The sequence below is a fragment of the Lipotes vexillifer genome, unplaced genomic scaffold, assembly GCF_000442215.2.
Source record: "Lipotes vexillifer unplaced genomic scaffold, Lipotes_vexillifer_v1.1 scaffold1038, whole genome shotgun sequence".
Classification (NCBI taxonomy): domain Eukaryota; kingdom Metazoa; phylum Chordata; class Mammalia; order Artiodactyla; family Lipotidae; genus Lipotes; species Lipotes vexillifer.
In genome coordinates this window covers 404,273-414,747 of record NW_006780148.1, presented here as the reverse complement: position 1 = coordinate 414,747, position 10,475 = coordinate 404,273, and positions in this window count along the sequence as shown.

The window sequence follows — 10,475 nt, the reverse complement described above, 5'->3', positions numbered from 1 at the left end:
CTCTTTCCCAGATGCAAACATGGGCCATGCCCCAGAGTTCAGGGAAGGTAGGAAGGGCTGCTGTCAAGAGAGCCATTCCTTGGCCCATAGAGATCCTTCAGCTAAGAGCAGCCTGGTGGGTCCAGCCCCAGGTCACTCTTGCCAGCACATCGGAGCCTATGAACTCCAGCCACGAAGCTGAGAAGAAAGAAGCTGGTTTCACCTGCAGGAGAGTAGCCCCTTTGTAGACCAGAGCAAAAATTACTGTGAAAACACACATTTCTGTAAAGTGGTCTTCTTGTGCTTGTGCTTGGAGAACTGGCTATTTAAAGGGAAATTCCTGACAGTGTTAACAAAAATAAATAACATTTTTTATAACACAATTATTTCCCATTTTATTGGTTTTCCACTTTTACCTCCTAGCATAGTTCAGGCTCCATTCGACATTTCAAAGTGACTATACGCTATGTGTTAGTCGTGTGTCGGCCATCTGGGCCCTTAAGACAAGGAGGACGGCCTCCTGAGATGGTAGATAAGTCTAAAGGGTAAGGGGCTGCCCTGGAATCCAGGGCTAAGAATGTTGATGGCTAAAGCACAAGCCCCACTTTAGGCCTCCACAAGTTACTTGCCACGAAGAGTCATTGGTTTTTTTGGACGGAAATCAAAACTCCCCTTTTTTTCATGTGATCCTTATCCTGGAAGGGCCGACTGAGTGCACAGTGGGACAGGAAGGTGTGTGACGAATGGCCAGTTATGGAAACAAGTGTTCATCTGATTGAGAGAAAGAGTTCTCATTTTTTCCATTGCAGCACTTGGGCTGAGGATAAGTCCAGGATTTGTAGGGCTGCATTTGGAAGGGGAGGAGGGTATGCAGAAGGAGGTGGGAATAAAAATAGCCCCTCTGTGTACCCAGCATTTCAGTTAGTCTCTTGAATTAAGCACAGGACAGGGGGAAACAGAATATATTTTTAGTAACAGAAGTTCAACTGAGCCTCTTTGGCTCCTGGCCAAGAAGAGATCCCGGAGGCAGAGTTTCCGGGGGCTCTGCTCTGGGACAACCAGAGTCAGCCTTGGCCTTGTTTGGCGGTGGATGCAAGGAACCAGGGAAAGGTCCACTGTGGGGCAGGAGGGGTGAGGCCCCAGCTGAGGTTCCCTGCTGAGTTTTGCCTTTTGTGGTGGGGTCTCAGACAGCCTTCCTGCGGCCTACGAGGGGGAGGGATTCCCCTGAGTAAGCAAACGTGGCTTGGTGTATGCTCGCAGAAATCCCAGCACAGGGATTTTGACCCTGAGCTGTGATGGAAGGTTGATGGGTGTTAAAGAAGAGAAGGGACTCAGGCCCATTATACAGCTCTGAGAGAGCCTGGGCCAGGCAGCAGCCGAGCCCCGAAGCAAAGACTGATGGAGGAGCCCATGTTCGGCAGAAATCACTGATCTTAGAACCCCTACTCTGCCAGGTCGCTGACTAGGGGTGTGATCCTGAAGGTGAAGATGGCAATCAGCCAGCTCCTGCAGTGGGGGACTCTTGAGGGAAGGTCTGAGCCTGCCGCCCCATGGCTGTCATAGTTTGCTGTTTTACTCTTTTGCTTATTTGTCAGATATTTATCGAACTCCCATCATGGCCAGATACTGAGTTGGTCACTAGGAACACAAACAGCAGTAGCTAATAATTCTACATTTATAATGTGCCCTGAACTATTCTAAATGCCTTACAAAATATTGTCATTGAATCCTTACAGCAACTGTATGAGTGAGATACAATTATTATGTCTATTGTACAGATCAGAAACTGTGATAGAGAAAGCTTAAGCATGTAACTCGCTCAAGGTCAAAAACTATCTCAGAAGTCTTACTCTGAAGGCCATGCCCAAAGCTACCGTATTTCATCTAATCTATGGAACCGTATATTGTAAGATGTGTTATTTTATGTGACAGTAAGAAAGAAAAGAGCACTGTCAGTTAGCTTTGCCGTACCATTATAGGATTGCATCCTCAACTTCAGTGATGTTAAAATGTGAAAAAATGTGAGTCTTGAATTGACAGTTGTTACACAGAGGCACTGTCTCTGTTCTCATGGGTTGCACAATTGCACAGAAGAGTCAGCCTAAACAGTCATCATGCAATGAGGTGAGCATCAGGTATCACCAAGGTGGAGCACACAGATTGCTGTGTGTTCACGGGCCTAGCCGCTCCGCAGCACATGGGACCTTCCTGGACCGGGGCACGAACCTGTGTCCCCTGCATCAGCAGGCAGACTCTCAACCACTGCGCCACCAGGGAAGCCCTAGAGAGACCTTCACTTTTGCCTGAGGGTCTTGGGAACCCATCACAGAAGTGACACCCAGCTGTGCCTTAGCGTTTCTCCAAATACAGAAGGGGAGGACGAAATGGGAAATCTGCGGCATTTTAAGGGCCATGGTTGATAATGGTAATGCTAATAATATAGCAGTAGCTAACAATAGCTAATCACTAAGCATTCACTGTGTGCCAGGCACTGCCTAAGGGCTTTCTATGCATCATCCCATTTAATCCCCACAGAAACTCTATGAGAAAGCACTCTTGTCAGGAAGAAACCTGAGGGTAAGGAGGTGAAGCAATTCATCCCGTAGGGCACAGCTAGAGGGAAATATACCAGGTTAAGGATCTCCAGAAGCCTGACTCCCAAGTTTCAGACTTTAACCACACTGCTAGACCACCTCTCAGAAGTAAATTAGTCTGATAACACTGTACTGTATAATTGAAATTTGGAAGACAGTAGAACGTCAATGTTCTCACACACACAAAAGGTAAATATGTGAGGTGATGATTGTGTTAATTTAAATAGTTCAATGGGAGGAATCCTTTCATAATGTGTATGTAACTCAAATCATCACGACGTACACTTTTGAATACTGGATTGGCCAAAAAGTTCATTTGTAACATCTTACAGAAAAACTCGAACGAACTTTTTGGCCAATCAAATTTTATTTGTCAATTACTATACATCTCAATAAAACAGAAAAAAAGAAAAAGAAACAAAAAAAGAAGAGAGTTAGTGATGAGACATGTTCACCAAAGTCATTCTCATCAACTGAGCTCTCCATTTCCTGGGATAAGCACAAGTGAGGGCTGGACATTATCAAACACAAGGATTGAAGAGAGACCTCTGGGAGACCTGACTCTGAAGTTGGGCAGAGAATGACTGATGGGCGGGAGGTTCTGGAAGGGTTGCTCAAGACGGGGACCTCAGTCATTTCAACTATCAAGTATCTGCTGAAATCTCATCCTGAGCAAAGGTCTGTGCCAAGCATTAAGGGGACTGTTGAAGGAAGTCGTGGCCTGAGGGCCAATGCTGAATGAAATAAGCATAGCGTTGAATCCCTTCGCAGGCCTGCCTGGTGTGGCACTCTGACCTGGTCTCCTGCCTCCTTCCTCTTGCTCACCATGCTTTAGCCACACTGACCATCCGGCACTTCCTTGCGGAGGCTGAACGCCTTCCATTTCTTTCCTTTATGCGTACCTTGCCTGGAACATTCTCCCAGCTCCAGCCTCTTTTGTATGGCTTGCCTTTTCTCTTGCTTTAGGTCTCTGTAAAGTTGGTCTCCTCCGAGCTGTCCTGCCAGTTATTTTCTACCTGTTAATTTTCTTCCTAGCACTTTGCAGAGTGTATAATATGTCCTTTATTAGTTTGCATCTTTGGGGGCAGAAATTTTGTTCACTGTTGTGTCCCAGCACTGAGCATGGTGCTGGCATATAGTAGACACTCCCTATTTGAATGGATGAATGGCTTAGCTTAGAATCTAATCATGGAGCCAAGAGGTACGTCTATGATACAGAAAATAGCTGCTTAACTTCTCAAGGAATGGAGAGATTGATGTGGGTGGAAACTGTCAAGGAGATGCAAGCATTGAACAGGGTGGGCAGAATTCAGAGACTTAGGGATGACCTTGGAGAAAAACCAGCTGGGGGAGATAATGCAGTCTGTGGGAGTACAAAAAATAGTTTTCTCTTTCCTGCAGGTTTGAAGCACCTTTATTTTCAGTATCTGGAATCACCCTAGCTTTCCTTACCTCCTGAGCTCTCCTTCAACTTACTGTAACATGGGTGAAAGCCATGGCGGCCAGTTGTCCAGCCTTCTCTCCCCAGAGTGCTTTGGTGGACTGCCTTCGGGGACCAAACACAACATTGAGACTGAACTCTCATATGGCTCCTCAGCCTAGGAATGGGGATGTTTGGGGGAAACCTTTATGGATGCTGTTCTCACTTCAAGCATCATGAGCAAAGTGATTCCCAATGTCCAGAAAGGGCCTCAGATGGCCATATTTTAGAATCCTTTCAAGGATTTTAGAAGCAGAGACATAGCTCAATAATTATAGTGTCTTCAGTCAGCTATTCCTGTCCCCTCGCCACCCACTCACACAAATCTAATAGAGCACATCATGTGATTCACTCTCTTAATAGTTGTACTTGTACAACTTTGAATTTCATGGATTTGCACACCATAAATTTTGAAGGTCAAGATTTGTTACCATTTTATACATGTTTTGCCTTATTTATCTTACATGTCTAGAAGGATGTCTGTCTATAGAGTATTAAGTCTTATTTTTATTATTTATTCATGTGTTTACCTCTCCTCACCCCACCTCCTGAGGGCAGGAGGCCATGTCTTATTATCATTGTAACTCTGCTGCCCGTAAAGCATCTTTAACAAAAGTTTCTTGGTAAACTTGAATTAAATTGAAGAGTTCCAAGACCTTCCAGAAGTTCAGTTCTCTTTTTAGCGGAGCAAGTTGCCTCAATTCACCTGAGCCCAAGGTTGTTGCCTGTTAACCATATAAACCAAATTCGTGTCCTCCTTGTCAAAGACTATTAAAGAGCAGAAATCTCATTTTAGCTTTGATTGATCTGTGACTTAATTTGGGAAGGCTTGCCTTACCCAAGATTAGACATTATTGAACAAGAAAACAGAGAATGAACTAAAATAACTTTCTGCTATAATGGAACAACAATTTAAAAATTTAAGCGAAACTTTTTGCCATCGATCCTTTAAAAAGCATCTAGTTATTTCAGAATTTGTAGGGAATATTAATCGCCACTTTTCAGCCAAGGACAACACCATGCAATGGAGCTAGGAATGAAGTCATTTTGGTACGTGTTTTCTGGAACTGTGCCCTGAATAGTTTTCTTCTTGACATATGTCCAGCTCTTTAATACAGCTTAACATTAGTAATGCTCATAGTTTGTTTATAAAAATCATGTTTAGAATATAAAGGAAGCATGGAAAAATTCTCAGAGTGAGGGAAAGGAGAGAAAAGTAAGGAAAAAAGCAGTTGTTGAGGATGAGTGAGCATCTACCCTGAGAGTGCACGATGAGACTGCTCTGTCAATGAGAGCCTTATCCAAAGAGTCATCCCAATGATTGACATGACATTTGCTCCCTGAATTAGGACACTCTGAATTTAGCTAAGGATTATCTTCTTCAGATTCATGCATTATTCACTTAATCCACAAATGACTATTTATTACTTTTTTATTCCTACGAAGCAGGCAGAAGCAGTGGTAACAACCCCTATAGCTTTTGTTCATGCAGTTTCCTCTCCATTAATCTTCTCATTCAACAGAACCCTGTCAAGTCTTCAGAAGGAATTGTGGATGTTCCCAGACTCCAGGTTCAAGGACTCTTCCACCAAGTGATTATTAGGTAAATGTTTGCAGTAATATTTACCCACTTTGGACTGTTCCTATCTCTGGTATTTCACCACAATCAGAGCCTGATCCTAAGATCAACTGGGAAACATTTTAAGGAAATAAAAGGTAAAATCCCTTTGTGAGGGCGGAACTATGGAATTACAGAGAGACTTGGTAAATTCTCCCCAGCAGCTGGGAATAGTCAGCCAGAGAGTGATGCAGAATTCATAAACCATGTTAAAAGTTTTGGTGCCCTGGAAAAAGCTCTGAAATGTTCCAATCATTAAATTACTCAACTGAAATCACTTTCAGATGAGCCAATTCAGAGCAAACACTACCAAGCTTTTAAACTACATCATATGTTCCAAAAGTAAAATGGAAAACAATAAAGCAGAAAGGTCTGTTCCCCCACTGGCTTATGCAGGTGATTTCAGATTTAATACAAAGAAATCTCCAATATGTCTGCCCTCAGCACCGATAACGTGAATAAGCTTGGACCACTGATTCCAAGGAGTTTAATCTTTAAATGCTTCTGCCAATTAGAGTGGTTAATGTCAGGACACTTCATACCTGGTAGATGTTCAGTAATGTTCGTTTCACTGATACATAAACACATGGATAGATAACATCTGATGAAGAGAATAAGGTGAAAACTCCTAAATGTTTGGCAGAGTAAGATAACCCTGTGAAAGAGGATTAAAAACAGGTCAAAAAAGTAAGACAAAAACTTGCAGACTAAAGCGTTGACAAAAATCAGAGAAGAAAATTATAAAAAGGAGTAAGTGGTTGACAAGATCAAATGTAGTGAGATGCCTTGGACTGATAAGTGTCAAGTGGATTTAATAACAAAGTGGTAATCTGGATGATGATAGTTGCAATTTGCATATAAGACCAATTAAGTAGGCAGCCTTTACCACTACCTCCAACTTCCTGCGTTCGCATCCTTGTATAATCCCCTACCAGGAGTGTGGGCTGGATTTAGTGACAGAATCCTAGTGAATAGAATCTGGCAGAAGTTATGGATGTTACTTCTGGTGTTCGTAGCAGAAAGACTGTGGCTTCTCTCTTGGGCTGCCCTCTCATTCTCACTCTCTGATTTGCTCTTTCTGCCACGTTGTGAGCTGTCCTAAGGAGAGAGTTACATGACAAAACCCTTAATGTTTCTGGCCGGTAGCCAGGGTGAACCTGAGGCCTGCCAGCAGCCGTATGTACCCAAGCACATTTCTGCAGTCACTTACTCTGTTAGGAATATGTATTAATAGACATGGATTATTTTCACTGGTCTCAACAAGTACTGCTATGCTATTGCTGAAGATCACAGGGTAGCCATTCTCTCACCTGACAGCAAAGAGTGGCAGCCCTATGGGCTTAAGGATAACTATGGAAGACATCCCTCCTAAATGACTGAGCTAAGAAGATGTATGTCTTCTCACATTCAATTTACTCTTCAGTCTCCCAATTCATGGTTTCACCTATTGCTTCAATGTCCATTTAGAAAATTCCAAACTGTTTTGACTAAATAGACAAAATAGATAACTAAGCCAAAACAAAATACTTCAGAAATTGTGATCTTTTAAAATGGGATGTGTTTTAAAGTCACTTTCTCTTTTGAAAAAAAATACCTGAAGAAAAACATGTTAACAGGATTGATTAACACAGCCATTTGGCTGTGGCTATTTTGATATAGGAAGTATTTTGATGTAACTGTTGTTTTTTTTTTCACTTTTTTTTTTTTTTGCGGTACGCGGGCCTCTCACTGTTGTGGCCTCTCCCGTTGCGGAGCACAGGCTCCGGACGCGCAGGCTCAGCGGCCATGGCCCACGGGCCCAGCCGCTTCACGGCATGTGGGATCTTCCCAGACTGGGGCATGAACCCGTGTCCCCTGCATCGGCAGGCAGACTCTCAACCACTGTGCCACCAGGGAAGCCTGATGTAACTATTTTGATCACACTATTCTGTTGCTTCATTAGAATGAAAAATTACTGTTTATTTTTTTAAATTACCAACTGATATACCCAATAAACTAGTGGATATTTCTACTCTGATCCTCCCCCATCCTAGATCACTTTGATCTTAATTTCCAGGTACAAGTTGACGATGGGATGAAACTTGGGGATTGGGTAAGGACGACAACTTCACAGTATTGCAGAATGATATTTAAAATGTAAAATTTTACATTACAAGGAACTAGCAGACAAGGATGGTAAAACAGCTGTATTTGAGGGTTTAAAGACAAAATATTGAGATCAGTAGAGCTATAAATAAGAACTCAAATGGAAATTCTAGATAAAACCCACAATATCTGAAATTTTTAAAAGTTCACAGGATGATATTAAGAGCTAATGAACCACTACAGAAGAAAAGATAAGTGAATTTGAAGACATAACAATAGAATCTATACAAACTGAAGCAGAGAGAAAAAAGACTGTAAAAAATGAGCAACTCAGTAGAATGAAAAGACAAGTCTGTGAAAAAATATTTGCAAAAGACATATATGAAAAGGGATTGTTATCCAAAATACATGAACAACCCATAAAACTCAACAATAAGAAAATGAATATTATTTAAAAATGGGCAAAAGACCTAAACAGAAACCACACTAAAGAAGATATACAGAAAAAAAAAAATACACGAAAATATAGTCAACATCATATGTCATCAGGGGATTGCAAATTAAAAAAACAATGAGACACCACTACAAAAAATTTAGAAAACATTTAGGTTTAAATGAAAATTAAAACACAACACATAAAATGTGTAGGATTCGGCTAAAGCAGTTCCTAAGAGGGAATTTTATAACTCTACAAGCTTATATTATAAAAGAGGAGGGCCAAAATCAATGATCTAAAATTTCACCTTAAAAAACAAGAAAAAGAAGGGTAAGTTAAACCTAAAGTAACCAGAAGGAAGAAAATAATAAAGAGCAGAAAACAATAAATTAGAAAATGGAAAGAAATAGCAAAAATCAATTTATGTAAAAGCTGATTCTTTGAAAGATCAATGAAATTGATGAACATTTAGCTGGACTGATGAGAGAGAGAGAGAGAAAGACACAAATTACCAATAACAGAAATGAAAGAAGGAATATCACTATAGATCTTATAGACATGAAAATGATAATAAGGTAATATTATGGGCAAATTTATACCAACAAATTAAAAAATTTAGACAAAATGGACAAATTCTTGAAAGACTCAAATTACCAAAACTGACGCAGGAATAAGTAGATACTTATGGAGTCAACCTAGCACTGATTCACTGAATGCTATTGAAAATGACTAGTTTTGATCAGATTTTATCTAAATATATCAGTGGACCAAAATTACAGATGACTTGAACAAGATTAGGGTGTCCAAATAAAGCTAAACAACTCATTAACTAATAAAATATACAATGCAATTGATGGCTGCACCACCAAACAAATCAAATATTTTTCACTGAGTTGCTGAACAACTTAACAACTTGAGTCAGTTATTTAGGAGTTTTATAAACCTAACCTTCAAGATTTAGATGCGAAGGCACTGTGGGTTGGCTTACTCAACAGCCTTTCCCCTTCCCTCTTGCTTATTTTCTAAGCCTCCCTTGCAGCTAAATAAAGGTGGCCATATGCACCAATCTGGCAAGAGTTATAAGCAGATGGTCTGCTAGAGGGTGGGGGAAACACCTTGATAAAAGGAAACAAAGTTCAGCAGCCGTCTTGCAAATGAGACAATTGCAGAGACAGAAGTCCTAACAACTTTTAGCTGTTGAATCAGTAATGGAAATAATGGCCTTCTTATTGATTTTTTCTTGTTGTTATGTGAGAAAAATATTTATTTAAACAGTTGATGTTGAGCTTTCATTTACTTGCAACTAAACACAGTCTTAACCAAAGAACACCAGGACACATTTATATACCCCCATAACGAAGGAAACAACTAAGGCCAAAAGGGAGCCATCATTCAGCTCTTCCCTTGACTGGCTACAAAATCTTAGAACCATTACTTAGCATCAATGAACCTGAGTTCTGACACCAATAGATTAATAAAAATAAAAACAACAATAATAATAGCTATCTAGTAAAAACAGTGCTGAGAGAGAGAACAAATAAGATGCTTCAGAATCCCTTTTGGCCACTGGAAAGAAAGGCAGTATGTCAATACAGGAACTTTTTACACATCAGAATTGCTAAATCTAGGCTGTGATTCTCCATGTGGCATAATAAAACTTCACTAAGCATCGGTTTTAGTATGAATATGAAGAGTCTTGAAATTTTTAGAGGCACTGACACGACGAAGGAGTCAACTCCTAAGAGGAACAGGAAAAGTAAGTTAAGCACATTCAGTGTTTCCCCAACAGAAGCCTGTGACAATATTTCATATGAAGGAATCTTTGCCTCTGTGATTCACTGCAAATCCCATGACCCGTGTTTCTTTTCACATGACAAACCACCAGGGTTCCCCCAGAATAACTCCTTGTTTAGCAGATATTTGTGGTCAAGGTTCAGAGAAGATTTTTGCCCATAAATGGCTTGTGCTCTATCCAGCTGGAGGAAAGGAGGGCTCATGGAATTTCAGAAGAATGCAACTGCCCAGGGAAATCCATGCAAACCAACTGGGCATGTAAGCAAACAGAGCAAGCCACAGTCATGTGCCACTTCCAGTTGAAAAGGAAAGGGAATAAGATTGGAATACACACAACCATGGTGCCTTACCTTTCTTTCTTGAAGCATGGATCTCTGTTAGCTTGCTAGTCTAATTGGTTTCTTGTATGAAAAGAAGGGCTCTGACATCACCCAGCTCCACCACTTCCCAGCGGGCTGTGTTGATACTGGGGAAATAAACAAGTTGTGT